This window comes from Bombina bombina, chromosome 9 (genome assembly GCF_027579735.1).
Source record: "Bombina bombina isolate aBomBom1 chromosome 9, aBomBom1.pri, whole genome shotgun sequence".
Taxonomy (NCBI): domain Eukaryota; kingdom Metazoa; phylum Chordata; class Amphibia; order Anura; family Bombinatoridae; genus Bombina; species Bombina bombina.
Window position 1 is genome coordinate 245,755,812 of NC_069507.1, and position 17,706 is coordinate 245,773,517.

The following is a 17,706-nucleotide window of genomic DNA, read 5'->3' on the forward strand; positions in this document are numbered from 1 at the left end:
CAGACCAGAGTGGATCATTGTAACGACCGACGCCAGTCTGTTAGGCTGTGGTGCAGTCTGGGACTCCCTAAAAGCTCAAGGCTTATGGTCTCGGGAAGAATCTCTTCTCCCGATAAACATTCTGGAACTGAGGGCGATATTCAACGCGCTTCAGGCATGGCCTCAACTAGCTGCGGCCAAATTCATCAGATTGCAGTCGGACAACATTACGACTCTAGCTTACATCAATCATCAGGGGGGAACAAAGAGTTCCGTAGCGATGAAGGAAGTAACCAAAATAATCCGGTGGGCGGAGGACCACTCCTGCCATCTCTCAGCAATTCACATCCCAGGAGTAGACAACTGGGAGGCGGATTTTCTGAGTCGTCAGACTTTTCACCCGGGGAGTGGGAACTCCACCCGGAGGTATTTGCCCAGCTGACTCAGCTATGGGGCATTCCAGAGTTGGATCTGATGGCGTCCCGTCAGAACACCAAGCTTCCTCTCTACGGATTCAGGTCCCGGGACCCCAAGGCGGCATTGATAGATGCTCTAGCAGCGCCTTGGTCCTTCAATCTGGCTTATGTTTTCCCACTGTTTCCTCTTCTCCCTCGTCTGATCGCCAGAATCAAGCAGGAGAAGGCGTCGGTGATTTTGATAGCGCCTGTGTGGCCACGCAGGACTTGGTATGCAGACCTAGTGGACATGTCATCTGCCCCACCATGGACACTGCCAATGAGGCAGAACCTTCTAATACAGGGTCCGTTCAAGCATCCAAATCTAGTTTCTCTACGTCTGACTGCTTGTAGATTGAACGCTTAATTCTATCAAAGCGTGATTTCTCTGAGTCAGGCTAGAAAGCCTGTCACCAGGAAAATCTACCATAAGATATGGCGGAAATATCTTTGTTGGTGTGAATCCAAGGGTTACTCATGGAGTAAGATTAGGATTCCCAGGATATTGTCTTTTCTCCAAGACGGATTGGAGAAAGGATTGTCGGCTAGTTCTTTAAAGGGACAGATATCTGCTCTGTCTATCCTTTTACACAAGCGTCTGGCAGAGGTACCAGACGTTCAAGCGTTTGCACAGGCTTTAGTCAGAATCAAGCCTGTCTATAAACCTGTGGCTCCGCCATGGAGTCTAAATCTAGTTCTTTCAGTTCAAGGGGTTCCGTTTGAACCTTTACATTCCATAGATATTAAGTTGTTATCTTGGAAAGTTTGTTTTTGGTAGCTATCTCTTCTGCTCGAAGAGTCTCAGAATTATCTGCCTTACAGTGTGATTCACCTTACCTGGTGTTCCATGCAGATAAGGTAGTTTTGCGTACTAAACCTGGTTTTTAACAAGAATATTAACCAGGAAATTGTTGTTCCTTCTCTGTCCCAAACGTCTGTTGCACAATCTTGATGTAGTTCGTGCTCTAAAGTTCTATTTGCAAGCAACTAAGGATTTCAGACAAACATCTTCCTGCGACTGCTACCTCTCTTTCCTTTTGGCTGAAAAGCATCATCCGTTTGGCCTATGAGACTGCTGGCCAGCAGCCTCCTGAAAGAATTACTGCTCATTCTACCAGCGCAGTGGCTTCCACATGGGCTTTCAAGAATGAGGCTTCTGCTGAACAGATTTGTAAGGCAACGACTTGGTCTTCACTGCATACTTTTGCCAAATTTTACAAATTCGATACTTTTGCTTCTTCGGAGTCTATTTTTGGGAGAAAGGTTTTGCAAGCAGTGGTGCCTTCCGTTTAAGGTACTTGTTTTGTTCCCTCCCTTCATCCGTGTCCTAAAAGCTTTGGTATTGGTATCCCACAAGTAAAGGATGAATCTGTGGACTGGATACACCTTGTAAGAGAAAACAGAATGTATGCTTACCTGATAAATTACTTTCTCTTGCGGTGTATCCAGTCCACGGCCCGCCCTGGCAGTTAAGTCAGGTAAAAGATTTTTGTTTAAACTACAGTCACCACTGCATCCTATGGTTTCTCCTTTTTCTTCCTAACCTTTGGTCGAATGACTGGGGGGTGGAGCTAGAGGGGGAGCTATATGGACAGCTCTGCTGTGTGCTCTCTTTGCCACTTCCTGTAGGGAATGAGAATATCCCACAAGTAAAGGATGAATCCGTGGACTGGATACACCGCAAGAGAAAGAAATTTATCAGGTAAGCATAAATTCTGTTTTATGCTTACCTGATAAATTTCTTTCTCTTGTGATGTATCGAGTCCACGGCCCGCCCTGTCTGTTTAAGGTAGTATATTTTTATTTAAAAACTTCAGTCACCTCTGCACCCTATAGTTTCTCCTTTTTCTTCCTAGCCTTCGGTCGAATGACTGGGGGGGTGGAGCTAAGGGAGGAGCTATATAGACTGCTCTCTTTGCCACTTCCTGTTAGGAAGGAGAATATCCCACAAGTATGGATGAATCCGTGGACTCGATACATCACAAGAGAAAGAAATTTATCAGGTAAGCATAAATTCTGTTTTTTTTATCCTAATAAGGAATCATGGGTTAATATCTCCTGAGGGGGGTTATTGAACAGGGGGGACTTTAATCATGTTTGTTATATGGTTCTATCTGCTAATGTGTAGCAATACCTAGGCTCACTGTTTTTACGGAACATAACGGCCTTATCTAAATGGCGCGATCGCTCGAGATTGCACGCCCTTTTTGTGACTGGCACGGTGCACCTCATGACGGGTGCGGTTAAGTTTGTTTCTCACTTCCATATGCTGACTGTGTGCAACAAAGAGAGTCTAGCTCGTGGGTTGTCTGGTTCACTGGAGGTGGTGAGTGCCCCAGCCATTGGGGGTGTAAAAAGGGTGCCAGTTAGTTTTTTCATTTTTATTATCCCAAGATTATGGAAGATTCTGATATTTTAGATATGGGTGTCTCCGATACGGAGCATGCGTCTTGCGATAAATATGAAATGGCCCGGATAATCCAATGCCCATCAGTTATGTTCCAATTGCTGTTCTAAAGTACTCTCTTCTCCCGAATCAGGGAGCTTAGAGTGCGTTGAGCCATCTGCCTCCGAGGTTTCCATGTCCCGTGAAGTGCGCGCCCAAGACCCTTTTTTCGGCTATGCAAGCAGGTGTCCCTATAGCCTTTACTCCTTAGTCGGAGGGTGGCTTGTTTCCTCCAGAGGTTATGGCACGGTTCCGCACTGCCATTTCTATGGCGCTGACTCATTTATATTTCCCAGGTGAAATATTTCTAAGATACTGTCCGTGTTCTGTTAACCAGGGCCCGTCAGGCGTGAAATTGCCTGATTCAATTCGAGCTCCTGGGGAAGCGTTGGCCTCTGAGGCTTCAGGGGCCCCAACCTCAGGGTCAGGGTCTTTCGTTGATCCAACGAGGGATGATTTTGCCCTCCATTATAGGCTGGCACATGTTCTTTTAAGGCACGTGTTAGAGGATCCCAGTCCTAGTGAGCCGAGGGATCCGAGGCCTTAGATGCTGGATGGCAAATTGTATGCGACATTTGGGGATGAAGCCAATCTCCTTAACGTATCCGTTTTTAAATTTTTCTTTATGTTTAGTTCCAGTTCTGAGCTTGGGTGAATGGGGTCTCTGATCGGCTGGTCCCGTTGGCGTCCTTATTCACCTTGGGTGTTCACCCGATGGGTGCTGCCTTCCTTTTATTTTGGATCTGGATCAATGTGTTTATTTTGTTTTCTTAAGCTCAGGTCTGTTAGATTTCCGTTTTTGAAAACGTTCTTCTCTGGAACCGATCCTTGCGATTTGGTGGTCGCGTGAGCACTTCCACGGAACGTATGCACGTTTGAATAATAGTATTATGTTTTCTAGTTCATTTATCGATCCTTCAAATTTTCTTGGACCTTGGACAGTTCTGTAGTGTCCTTATACCAGGCAGGTACTGGTCGGACGGTTTTCTGCTGTAACCTGGGTTCTTGTCACCCTCGTGGTACTGATTTAATCCTTTCGGCTCCAGGCTCGGATCCTATTTCGAAGTATGAGGCCTAGTATGTAGATACAACGCCTCGGAATGGAGGGTTGGGTGTGCTGATCTAAGGTTGGCTTTTTCTGGCTATGCGCCTGAGATACGGACCTGTCTTTTCAGACGTCGTCATGGTTCTTTCAGGTCCCTGGGGACTCAGAACCATAGTTTCCATTCCTTAGGAGTTGGGAGATGTGTGTGACCTATGATGTCTAGAGTTCCGAGTGGTGTACGATCTGCGTCTTCTCTTGAGGTTCTTCTGGATGCTGACTCTTTAGCCTAATAAACATTTTGTTGCAGTGGCGTAGTCCACTTCCTTCCCGCCTTGTGTGGGTCATCTGGTCTGGAAGCGCGGGCATGTCCTGCCTTTGCTCAGAGTTGCGTTACTGTATGAGTGGAGTGCAGGGGTTTCCCTGCCTTCTGTGGGGAGCTGCGAGGCTTCCAGCTTTTACCCTGTTAAAGAGGTTTTTGGAAGTTCGATCCTGCAAGGATCTTTGGCTGTTGTCTCTTCCATATAACTCCCTTGGTCTGACCATGGTCTTCAACGTTCGGGGGTTATCTGTTGCAAATCTAGCCTTAGGGCTTAACAGTGAAGAGCCAAGGTCGGTTACAGATGGTCACCCTTCTGGGGTCAGGTAGTTGACCATTTATCCTCGATGCTCCGTTAGGGGCTTTGTGCAGGGTGCTTATGTCTAACGCTCTGGGATGTCAAGCAAGGGTCCAGGGTTCACTTTCACCTTCGGGTGTTGGTTTTTACCTTGCCAGCGTGTGTAAGACGTGGTTACGCTTGTCTACGAGATTTTTCCTTGCGATCCAAGAGCACTGGGTGCTGAAGTCTTTGAGGCGGTTACTAGATTGCCAAATCTACGGACTTTAGATGGTGCGCTCCTAATCATAGGAGGCAGCTTGGATTCCTCAGGAAGTTAGATCTTTTGATTGATTTCTTTTTTTTTTGAGGATTCTGGCCTAGGACCATGTCTCTCCCTGGATTGGGTGTGGACGATTCGGTATTGCCTTAGGTGTTGTGGTCCTGCGTGCCTCTCTGAGGGGGATGGGGCTCTGTTTCTCATGGGAGATGCCTATCTGCCTGGGGCTTAGGTTTGATGTCTCTCTGACGGGTCCCTACTGGTCTTCTGGCGCATTTGATGTTCCTTGTAGACTCTAGGTGTCTTTCAACTGGGTTGGCGATATGGCCGAGGAGTCTCGCCTCTATGGTAGGGTGGTTTCCGTTGCTTTAGTCCCCTTCTCTCCTAGAGTGGGGAATGGGTTCTCCTGTTTCGGTGTTACCTTAGTATCTGTGGCGACCTGTGGGTCTTTGGTTTCTTGCCTTGTAATGGTTTTTTCCCTTCTTACGTTTTCAGAATCCTGGAAAGGGAGATGTGGAGTAGTTACTGGTTCCACCATTCCTGCAGCAGGAGGCTGGGAGTTTGAACCCTGATTGGGCTCCTGTTAAATGTTGGATTCTGATATTTAGATGCTGGGGGTCTGAGAACCCTCTTCCCTTGGGAAGTGTTCCTCTTTAGGGAAGACAGCAGTGTAGGGGGTCTCGTACCCGAGCACAAAGTCTGTCCTGACTCTCGGTAGCATGCCGTTTGTAGTAGCGGTCAGAGTTCTACTTGGAGGCTTTGCTCCTCGTAGATCCATCCTTTTTCTTCCAGAGGTCTGGGACTCTTGTCTTCAGTCTTTGACTAGCTTTAGGGCTGGGACCATTACCCTGGAGGGAAGGTCGGTGATCGGTTAATCTATGCAGTGTTGACTGTTTTCTTCTAGAGTCTGTCCTCCCCTTTGGTGGGAGGACTTTTGGTCTCCTTCTCTTTTCCACCGGCGTCTGGTGCTGAGAGGGGACGGAAACCAGCTACAGCTATTTGCACCTTTAATGTGTGCTTGCAGGCTTTAAAAAAAAGCCTTTCAGTGGTTTGGGTTCTACAATGGCTGAGTCGGCTTTCCTACATGGAAGCTGGTCATTGAGAGTTCCTGTTCAGACAGTTTGGGTTCTCTTGGAGAGCTTTTTGCTAACTGCTGGGATAGTTATCCTATTTCTGCTGTCTCTACTTGTCTAGCCTGCAGGTTTCGATCTGATACAGGGCAACAGGAATGTCCCTTGAGTCCTCTTTGGGACGTGTTACACTGAGTATGGATTCTTTTTTTCTCAGGTCCTTTTGCTTCTAGGGAGTTTGTCTCCCTGGTCTCTACAATCGTAAGACAACCTTGGGTTGTAATATGTTTGTTGAGCCAAATGATCCTTTGGATTTCTTCTGGTAACTTGTTCTCCCTTTTAGGAGCAGGTAGCAGTCCTTGTCTTTCGGCCGGGTACTCTTCATGGGAGTTGAGTGCCGTGGGGCTGACTCCTTGGAGGCTGGTTGTGCTCGACGGACTTTGGGACTGTGTGGTCTCTAGCTCGGCTTTGCTGTCGGTGTAACTAATGTGCAGTTACCTGGGCTTCGGGTTTTACCTGTGTCATCTATATTTTTCTTGGGTGTCGGGTAATATCAGGCTGTGGTGCCTTTAGAAGGGGTCGCATTTTGTACCCACCCGTTGTTTGCATTCAGTGTCCTTTAGCTTGGGTATTGTTTCTTTAAAAGTAATGAATGCAGCTGTGGACTCTTCCTGTTTAAGAAGAGAAACATAAATTATGCTTACCTGATAATTTTCTTTTCTTCTGACGGGAAGAGTCCATAGCTCCCGCCTGTGATTTGTCTGAGGCGGCAGTAAATTTTTGTTCTTCTGGCACCTTTTTTCACCCTGTTATTTCTCCTTCTGTTCCTTGTTCCCTTGGCAGAATGACTGGGGGATGAGGAAAATGGGGGAGGTATTTAAGCCTTTGGCTGGGGTGTCTTTGCCTCCTCCTGGTGGTCAGGTTCTGTATTCCCAAAAGTAATGAATGCAGCTGTGGACTCTTCCCATCAGAATAAAAAATTATCAGGTAAGCATAATTTGTTTTTTTTTAAATTGTATCTCTGAATCACAAAAACAATTTTTGGATTTCATAACTGTATAAACTATAAAGATACACAAGTTTAAAAGGACATTACACTCTATATTTTTCTTTGCATAAATGTTTTGAAGATGATCCATTTATATAGCCTATACAGCTTTTTAAATAAAAAAAAGTATAGTTTTGCTTATTTTTAATTCACACGCTGATTTTCAGACTCCTAACCAAGCCCCAACGTTTTAGGAGAATACTGATGTATACCTACTTCAGCTTGCTCCTGTTTGTGTAAAAGGTATTTCTCTTGTAAGGTGTATTCAGTCCACGGGTTCATCCATTACTTGTGGGATATTCTCCTTCCCAACAGGAAGCTGCAAGAGGACACCCACAGCTGTCTATATAGCTCCTCCCCTAACCCCCACCTCCAGTCATTCTCTTGCAGCTCTCGACAAGATAGGAAGTATCAAGAGAGATGTGGTGACTTAGTGTAGTTTTTTACCTTCAATCAAAAGTTTGTTATTTTTAAACGGTACCGGCGTTGTACTGTTTTTCTCTCAGGCAGAAATTAGAAGAATAATTCTGCCTGGAGGTTGATGATCTTAGCGGTTTGTAACTAAGGTCCATTGCTGTTCTCACACATAACTGAAGAGTATGGGATAACTTCAGTTGGGGGAACGGTCTGCAGATTTCCTGCTATGAGGTATGTTCAGTATTTTTATTTCTAGAGAGATGAAAAGTTCTAGAAAATGCTGACACAGCCTTGTGTAATTGAGGTAAGCCTGATGCAGTGATTTAAAAACGACTGGGATCATGCTTACAAAACAGGGTAATACTCAGGTTAATACTCATATTACTTAGTGACAAAACGTTTACATGTTTCATAAATAGGACATTTTTTCTCTGAGGGAGATAAGTCTTTATTTGGGGCCTAGTTTTCCACATGGCTAGTCAGATACTCCTAGGAGTATTTTCTTAAGGCCCCTCTGGCATCCAGTACATGGTGGGAGGGGCCTATTTTCGCGCTCTAGATGCGCAGTTTCCAGCAGACTGAGACATCCAGCTTCCCTAGAGGAGTCCTCTGGCATCTGAGGACAACTATAGAGGGTTTATTTCTTCCCTAAATCATATTTGAGGGCAGGTAGGAGCCTCAGCAGAGCTGTGTCAATGTGTTTAACTGTATTTTAACGGTGGTTAACGGTTTGGGGCCTAAAGGGTTAATCATCCATTTGCAAGTGGGTGCAATGTTGCTTTAGTCCCTTACACACACTGTAAAAATTTCAAAGACTTCACTATATTTTTACACTGTTTTGCAGTTTAACTGCTAGTTTTTTTCTCTTAAAGGCACAGTAACATTTTTATTTAATTGCTGTTTCACATTTATTAAAGTGTTTTCCAAGCTTGCTTGTCTCATTACTAGTCTGTTAAACATGTCTGACATAGAGGAAACTCCTTGTTCAATATGTTTGGAAGCTATTGTGGAACCCCCTCTTAGAATGTGTACCAAATGTACTGAAATTTCTATAAACTATAAAGACCATATTATGGCGCTTAAAGATTTATCTCCAGACAGCGTTTAAATTTAAGCTCGAACACCTCCGCTTATCGCTTAGGGAGGTTTTAGCGACTCTGGATGACTGTGAACCCGTTGTAGTTCCAGAGAAATTATGTAAGATGGACAAATACTTTGCAGTACCTGTTTACACTGATGTTTTTCCAGTCCCTAAGAGGTTTTCGGAAATTATTACTAAGGAATGGGATAGACCAGGTGTGCCGTTCTCTCCCCCTCCAGCTTTTAAAAAGATGTTTCCCATAGATGCCGCCATGCGGGACTCGTGGCAGACGGTCCCTAAGGTGAAGGGAGCAGTCTCTACCCTAGCTAAGCGTACAACTATCCCCATCGAGAATAGTTTTATCCTATGGATAAAAAATTGGAGGGTCTCCTTAAGAAGATTTTTATTCATCAAGGTTTTATTCTCCAGCCTCTTGCATGCATTGCCCCAGTCACTGCTGCAGCGGCTTTTTGGTTCGAGTCTCTTGAGGAGGCTCTACAGGTGGAGACCCCGTTAGATGAGATTTTAGACAGGATTAAAGCTCTTAAGTTAGCTAATTCCTTTATCTCTGACGCCGTTTTTCATTTAACCAAGCTAACGGCTAAGAATTCAGGTTTTGCCATTCTGACGCGTAGGGCGCTATGGCTTAAGTCCTGGTCAGCAGACGTTACTTCAAAGTCTAAGCTTCTTAACATCCCCTTCAAGGGACAGACCCTATTCGGGCCTGGTCTGAAGGAGATCATTTCTGATATTACTGGAGGAAAAGGTCACGCCCTTCCTCAGGATAGGTCCAATAAGTTAAGGACCAAATAATTTTCATTCCTTTCGAAACTTCAAGAGTGGCGCAGCTTCAGCTTCCTCTAATGCAAAACAAGAGGGAAATTTTGCCCAATCCAAACCAGTCTGGAGACCTAACCAGGCTTGGAACAAGGGGAAGCAGGCCAAAAAACCTGCTGCTGCCTCTAAGACAGCATGAAAGAGTAGCCCCCAATCCGGGACCGGATCTAGTAGGGGGCAGACTTTCTCTCTTCGCTCAGGCTTGGGCAAGAGACGTCCAGGATCCCTGGGCTCTAGAGATTGTTTCCCAGGGATATCTTCTGGAATTCAAAGGTTCATCTCCAAAGGGGAGATTTCACCTCTCACAATTATCTGCAAACCAGATAAAGAGAGAGGCATTCTTACGTTGCGTTCAAGACCTACTGGTTATGGGAGTGATCCACTCGGTTCCAAGGGAGGAACAGGAACAGGGTTTCTATTCAAACCTGTTTATAGTTCCCAAAAAAGAGGGAACGTTCAGACCAATCTTGGATCTCAAGATCCTAAACAAATTTCTCAGAGTCCCATCTTTCAAGATGGAGACAATCCGAACCATCCTCCCTATGATCCAGGAGGGTCACTATATGACTACCGTGGACTTAAAGGATGCTTATCTCCACATTACGATTCACAGAGAGCATCATCCGTTCCTCAGGTTCGCCTTCCTAGACAGGCATTACCAGTTTGTAGTTCTTCCCTTCGGATTAGCCACGGCGCCAAGAATCTTTACGAAGGTTCTAGGGTCTCTACTGGCGGTTCTAAGGCCGCTGGCATAGCGGTGGCCAGGGCCGCCATCAGGGGGTGACAGGGGTGACTCCTGTCAGGGGCCCAATGGGCCACCAGTGGGTACTACAGCAGAGTGCTAATTGAGCATGGGAAATGTTATTACAAGGAGTAAAGTATTAGCATTTGAGAGGATTTCTGAGTGTGCACTAAACCACTATGCACAGTGTGAGACAGACTTGGCACTTTGTACAGTGTGTGCCTGAGTCAGACGTCAGATCACTTTCATTTGCAGAGGGTCCAAATAAACAAAAAAATGTTAGCAGCAGTGTATTTATGATTATTTGACAATGCTGTAGAAATTCTATATTTAAAACCATGCAGAAATGTTTCCCCCTAAATACACAAATGATATATATTACATTCCAGTTTACTGCCCCTTTATGCAAGGACTTTCCAGATACAAGGAGGCATTTTATCTAAGATTTTTACATCTGCATAACATGTTATACTCTCAGACTAAGATTGCTCAGTGTTGGAAATGAGACAGGTTAAATTAAAACTGTTCAGTTTACTCTACAGCTGACTTAATTTTGAAATGCATACCAACAAGCTTAAATCCTGCATTTAACCAGATCTAATGGTATGAGTACAACAGCTTATGGTTCCACCAAGACCATATAGAGTACAGCATTTTCAAAATCCACATGTACAGCTGACAGATAGGAACATTTGTACACTATATTTGAAGTGGTGCTCTTGGTTGGGGAAAATGGGGAAAATATCAAACAAACATATATGTCAACCTTTTAAAAGTACTTTTCTTCATCTAGCCATCTACCCAGATCATTAATGTACAATTTTGAATTCACAGAATTATTTTTGTTTGCACATTTACAAATATGATTCTTTAAAAAGTGATCTCTTAATTTCTGCATTTTTTTTTATCATGCATGTCGCACACTGTTGATTTAGGGGATGCAAGGTGCATAAATGTTTCCTCCTGTGATTGTTCCTGTGGGTGTCTGTGTTTATGTCTTTGTGCTTTGGTTTGTGTGTCTATGAGTGTGTATTTTTTTTTTCTGTTGGTATCTCTGTGAGGGTGGGTGTGTATGTATTTTGCATTTTCTGTGGATGTCTGTGAGGGTGTGTACATATGTCTTTGAGCTGTTTCTATGGGTGTCTCTGTGAGGGTGGGCGTGTGTTTGTCTTTGTGTATTTTCTCTGGATGCCTCTGTGAGGGTGGGTGTGTATGTCTCTGTTTTCTATGGATGTCTCTGTGAGGGTGTGTGTGTGTATGTCTTTGTGTGTTTTCTGTGGATGTCTCAGTGAGGGTGTATATGTATGTCTTTCTGTGGTTGCTGTGGGTGTCTTTGTGTGTGTATGTCTTTGTGTGTTTTCTGAGGCTGTCTCTGTTGGTGTTTCCTTGGGTGTATGTGCAAGTTTGAGTTGGTGTGTTTGTGTGTGTGTGTGCATTGTCAGTTCCTTTTTAGGACATTTTGACCTTACTACTGATTATTCACATCTTTCTACAGACTTTGAGACTAATGAGACCTTTCTGGAAGTCACCAATCTACCATTTAACCTTTAAATTATTGTTTAGGCAGTTCAGGGCCCTTCCTTTCAGCCACTGCATGCTGTTGTCATCATTTAGTTGGCATCTTCCTTTACAAAAAGATAATAAGAACTCCATATTTTGTTTTCTAAATCTCCTTTTTTTTTTTACAAAACTGTAGTTTACCTCATTACTTGTCAGGTCAATGTAAACAAGTGCTAAGTGTCTGTTTGGGTGTCTGTTTCTCAGTTTCTTTGCGTGTTTGCTAGAGTGTCTATATGTGAATCCTTATGTGTGAATGTGTGTGTGTGTGTTTCAGTGTATGTTACTACCTTTACAACATTTCCAAGTTTAAATAGACACTTAAGAATAAAGTGCATATACGTTTTAGTCACTTGGTCAAAAATTGCACATGTCAAAGGAGGGGGGGGGGGCCCTGATCAATGGTTAAGTCAGGGGCCCCAAAATATCTAGTGGCGGCCCTGGCGGTGGCTCCTTACTTAGACGACATCCTGGTCCAGGCGTCGACTTTTAAAATCGCCAAGTCCCATACGGACATTGTTCTGGCCTTTCTGAGGTCTCACGGGTGGAAAGTGAACAGAGAAAAGAGTTCACTCTCTCCTCTCACAAGAGTTTCCTTCCTAGGAACTCTGATAGATTCCGTAGAAATTAAAATTTTTCTGACAGAGGTCAGGATATCAAAGCTTCTAACTTCTTGCCGTGCTCTTCATTCCACTTCTCGGCCGTCAGTGGCTCAGTGTATGGAAATGATCGGCCTAATGGTAGCGGCAATGGACATAGTGCCGTTTGCCCGCCTACATCTCAGACCACTGCAACTTTGCATGCTCAATCAGTGGGATGGGGACTACACAGATTTGTCTCCTCTGTTAAATCTGGATCAAGAGACCAGGGATTCTCTTCTCTGGTGGTTATCTCGGGTCCATCTGTCCAGGGGAATGAGTTTCCGCAGGCCAGAGTGGACTATAGTGACGACAGATGCCAGCCTTCTGGGCTGGGGCGCAGTCTGGAATTCCCTGAAGGCTCAAGGTTCGTGGACTCAGGAGGAGGCCCTCCTTCCGATAAACATTCTGGAACTAAGAGCGATATTCAATGCTCTTCAGGCTTGGTCTCAGCTAGCTGCGGTCAGATTCATCAGATTTCAGTCGGACAATATCACGACTGTAGCCTATATCAACTATCAGGGGGGAACAAGGAGTCCCCTGGCAATGATGGAGGTTTCCAAGATAATTCTTTGGGCAGAGGTTCACTCTTGCCATCTCTCAGCTATCCATATCCCAGGAGTAGAGAACTGGGAGGCGGACTTTCTAAGTCGGCAGACTTTTCATCTGGGTATTTGCCCAGCTGATTCAACTATGGGGCAAACCAGAACTGGATCTGATGGCGTCTCATCAGAACGCCAAGCTTCCTCGTTACGGGTCCAGGTCAATGGATCCCCAGCAAACGCTGATAGATGCTCTAGCAGTGCCCTGGTCCTTCAGCCTGGCTTATGTGTTTCCACCATTTCCTCTCCTCCCTCGTCTGATTGCCAAGATCAAGCAGGAGAGAGCTTTGGTGATTTTGATAGCACCTGCGTGGCCACGCAGGACTTGGTATGCAGATCTGGTGGACATGTCATCCTTTCCACCATGGATTCTGCCGCTGAGGCAGGACCGTCTACTCCAAGGTCCATTCAAACATCCAAATCTAATTTCTCTGCGTCTGACTGCTTGGAGATTGAACGCTTGATTTTATCAAAACGTGGTTTCTCCGAATCGTTCATTGATACCTTGATTCAGGCTCGAAAGCCTGTCACCAGGAAAATATATCATAAGATATGGTGTAAATATCTTCATTGGTGTGAATCCAAGGGTTACTCGTGGAGTAAGGTCAGGATTCCTAGGATATTATCTTTTCTCCAAGAAGGATTGGAAAAGGGATTATCGGCTAGTTCCTTAAAGGGACGGATTTCTGCTCTGTCTATTCTTTTGCACAAGTGTCTGGCTGATGTTCCAGACGTTCAGGCGTTTTGTCAGGCTTTGGTTAGAATCAGGCCTGTGTTTAAACCTGTTGCTCCGCCATGGAGTTTAAATTTAGTTCTTAAAGTTCTTCAAGGGGTTCCGTTTGAACCTTTGCATTCCATAGATATCAAGCTTTTATCTTGGAAAGTTCTGTTCCTAGTAGCTATCTCTTCGGCTCGAAGAGTTTCAGAGTTATCTGCCTTACAGTGTGATTCCCCTTATCTGATCTTCCATGCAGATAAGGTAGTTTTTGCGTACCAAACCTGGGTTTCTTCCTAAGGTGGTATCTAATAAGAATATCAATCAGGAAATTGTTGTTCCTTCACTGTGTCCTAATCCTTCTTCAAAGAAGGAACGTCTGTTACACAATCTTGACGTGGTTCGTGCTTTAAAGTTTTATTTGCAAGCTACTAAGGATTTTCGTCAAACATCTGCATTGTTTGTTGTATATTCTGGAAAGAGGAGAGGCCAAAAGGCTTTCGCAACTTCTCTTTCCTTTTGGCTGAGAAGCATAATCCATTTAGCTTATGAGACTGCTGGCCAGCAGCCTCCTGAAAAAATTACAGCTCATTCTACTAGAGCGGTAGCTTCCACATGGGCTTTTAAACATGAGGCCTCTGTTGAACAGATTTGTAAGGCGGCGACTTGGTCTTCGCTTCATACTTTTTCTAAATTCTACAAATTTGATACTTTTGCTTCCTCGGAGGCTATTTTTGGTAGAAAGGTCTTACAGGCAGTGGTGCCTTCCATTTAAGTTCCTGCCTAGTCCCTCCCTTCATCCGTGTCCTAAAGCTTTGGTATTGGTATCCCACAAGTAATGGATGAACCCGTGGACTGGATACACCTTACAAGAGAAAACAAAATTTAAGCTTACCTGATAAATTTCTTTCTCTTGTGGTGTATCCAGTCCACGGCCCGCCCTGTCACTTTAAGGCAGGTGTTTTTATTTTTAAAATTACAGTCACCACTGCACCCTATAGTTTCTCCTTTTTCTTACTTGTCTTCGGTCGAATGACTGGAGGTGGTGGTTAGGGGAGGAGCTATATAGACAGCTCTGCTGTGGGTGTCCTCTTGCAGCTTCCTGTTGGGAAGGAGAATATCCCACAAGTAATGGATGAACCCGTGGACTGGATACACCACAAGAGAAATAAATTTATCAGGTAAGCATAAATTTTGTTTTTCATAGGGGGGGGGGGGGAGTGTCTGCTTTGTTTTGCTATAGAAACACTTGCCATGGATGTTCCACCTAACCTTTTCAACAGTGCTAAACTGGGAGCTTCTAAGTAAGTTTATTTTCAATGGTTTTATCCTGGATTTTTAGATCAGTATCTGTGAATATTGTTCTTTATAGTAGTGTCTATTACATGCAGTTAAAGGAAAATTTGTGTATACTGTCCCTTTAAGTAATAAAAAGAGTAATGTTAAAAAGTAGGAAGGTTTGTGATTATATAAACAGGGTACATGCTTAGCAATAATGTAACCATATTCTATTAATCTGCTGTTCTTACGTAAACGTCAGGAGAATCAGATTCTCAAATATGCAAATAAATGTATACAATATGCAAACAAATATACACACCTCATGCCTGGCATCTATGCCAAGCCCACTCCCCAGGGCATATTTTTGAATTGCGGAGCAGGTTTCCAAAGCAATTATACCATGAGATATCAAAATAAAAACTGGTCTTTCTCTGGTAAATCTGGACAGTTGACAAGTATGTTTTGGGGTTTCTTAAACAGGTGCAGAATGGCAATACTTGTTTCTTGAGGGGTATATTATCAGTTTGGCAATATGTCCACTAAAACTCTAAGGGGATGTATTGCTAGGAGGTTATAGGACCACAGGCAGAGCTAAAGGACTTTCTATATTGTCAACAAGATCATATAGGATACAATAGGATCAAGAGCATTTTTACTTGAGCTAGTATATTAAAGGACCAGTCAACACAGTAGATTTGCATAGACAACAAATGCAAGAAAACAAGACAATGCAATAGCACTTAGTCTGAACTTCAAATGAATAGTAGATTTTTTTTCTGACAATTTTAAAAGTTATGTTTATTTCCACTCCCCCTTGTACCATGTGACAGCCATCAGCCAAATCACAAATGCATACACGTACCATGTGACAGCCATCAGCCAATCACAAATGCATATATGCTTATTCTGTGAATTCTTGCACATGCTTAGTAGGAGCTGGTGACTCAAAAAGTTTAAATATAAAAAGACTGCACTTTTTTAATGGAAGTAAATTGGAAAGTTGTTTAAAATTACATGCTCTATCTGAATAATGAAGGTTTAATTTTGACTTGAGTATCCCTTTAAATGAGGTTTAAAAAAAAAACGTGCAGCCTGTGTAAAGAACCATAATGAGGAAATATTATTTAAGTTACTGATTAGTTTGGTTTATATGGGGCATAAGACATATACATTGAAATGGCAATAAGTGAAAGCAAGAAATTACATTTTGATAATATCCTGGGTAAAATAATGTTGAGGGATCAGATTGGCTGCATTGGATTAAACAATTTAAAAGGATTTAAGATACTTGGGTGGTTTCAAGAAAAATAGCATAATTTATTACTGGTTTTTGAACTGGTGTATTCATTACTAAAATAAAATTTAAAAAAACTTAGAAAAAACATTATTTCTACTTATATGTATTAGAGATAGACCCTTCATTGCATCTTCCTATAAAATATTTATGTAACTTCCTTGAAAAGTTCAGTTTACAGTTTTATCTATTCTTCTCCATACTTCTGTATAATCTAGTCTAAAATGAGCAATAAGCGATTGTTTTACGGTTAAGCCAGATGTCTCAGTGGAACCTTGTCCCATTCAGGGCCTAATTAACGCTCCCGCTCAAGCGTTAATTGGGCTAGAAGTAAGCTTTTTGCGCGACGTGTTGTGCTCAAATTATGAGTTGAAAGTAAACTGTTTTCATTTGCGCGCTAACCCGACAAGTGAAAAAAGCCGAACTTAGAATATCTCTTGCTCGTTCACATATTCTTCCATAATAGTAAATAGAGAAAAAAAAAGTGGAAAGAAAACCTAACACCCCACTATCGCACAAACCCGATCGCATATTCTCATGTGCACTAATCTGACACGAAAAGATGAATTTTCTTCTTAAATGGAAAGAGTCCACAGCTGCATTCATTACTTTTGGGAAATAAGAACCTGGCCACCAGGAGGAGACAAAGACACCCCAGCCAAAGGTTTAAATATTCCTCCCACTCCCCTCAACCCCCAGTCATTATTTGCCTTCCGTCCCAAGAGGATGGCAGAGATGTGTCAGAATTTTAGTTTTTGTCTCTTATGGAGGGTAATACTCTTCGGCATGGGACAGGAGTTTTAAGTAGTCCTGTCAGTCTCTCAGTGAGGGCTTGGATGAAAGTTAGAGTCCGGAGATGCAGGGAGTTTCTTTCTGTGAAACCATCCCGACTCATATTAACAGCTCCTCAAGCGATCGGCGTTGTCGAACTTTGCTTCGCTACCTGCTTTCTTCTCTCAAGTCCATGGTGGAGGCGATGCTACTGTCCATCACACTTGAAGGGCCGTGTTCCTGTTCCATGGCGTAGATTCCGGTAAGATCGTTTCATTTTACTTTATTCGTCAATGTACTGTAATGTGAATGTTTCCCGAGAGGCTACCACCTTGCGGGTCTAACTTATACATAATGGTCTCAGTGAGTCTCTTTTAGTATCTTAGAATCGAGGGTTAATATCTCCTGAGGGGGGTTATTGAACGGGGGGGTTATAATCATGTTTATGTGATTCAACCTGCTTATGTGTAATGTTTACTGGGCTCGTGGTTGAAACATTGAGGCCTTTGGACTGTACGGTTCACCTTGTGTTCGGGCATGGTTACGTTCGGTTTTTCCATTTCCGCATTCCCGACCACGTGGCGAAAGACATTTTCTAGTCCGCAGGGGTCTGGTCATAGTAGGTGGTGAGTGCCCCAGCCATTGTGGATGTCAGGTGCCGTTTTTGTTTTACTACTTTAGTCCATATTTAAATATCCTCTATCCAGTTATGGAGGATTCTGATGCTGAGACTGTGTTAATTTCAGATTTAGTTACGGAGGATTCTGATACTGAGACTATTTTGATTTCAGATTTTGTGTCCGGTGATGAATCAGGAGTGGCCTCGTTGATTCATGTCAACCAGTTTTGTTCCAT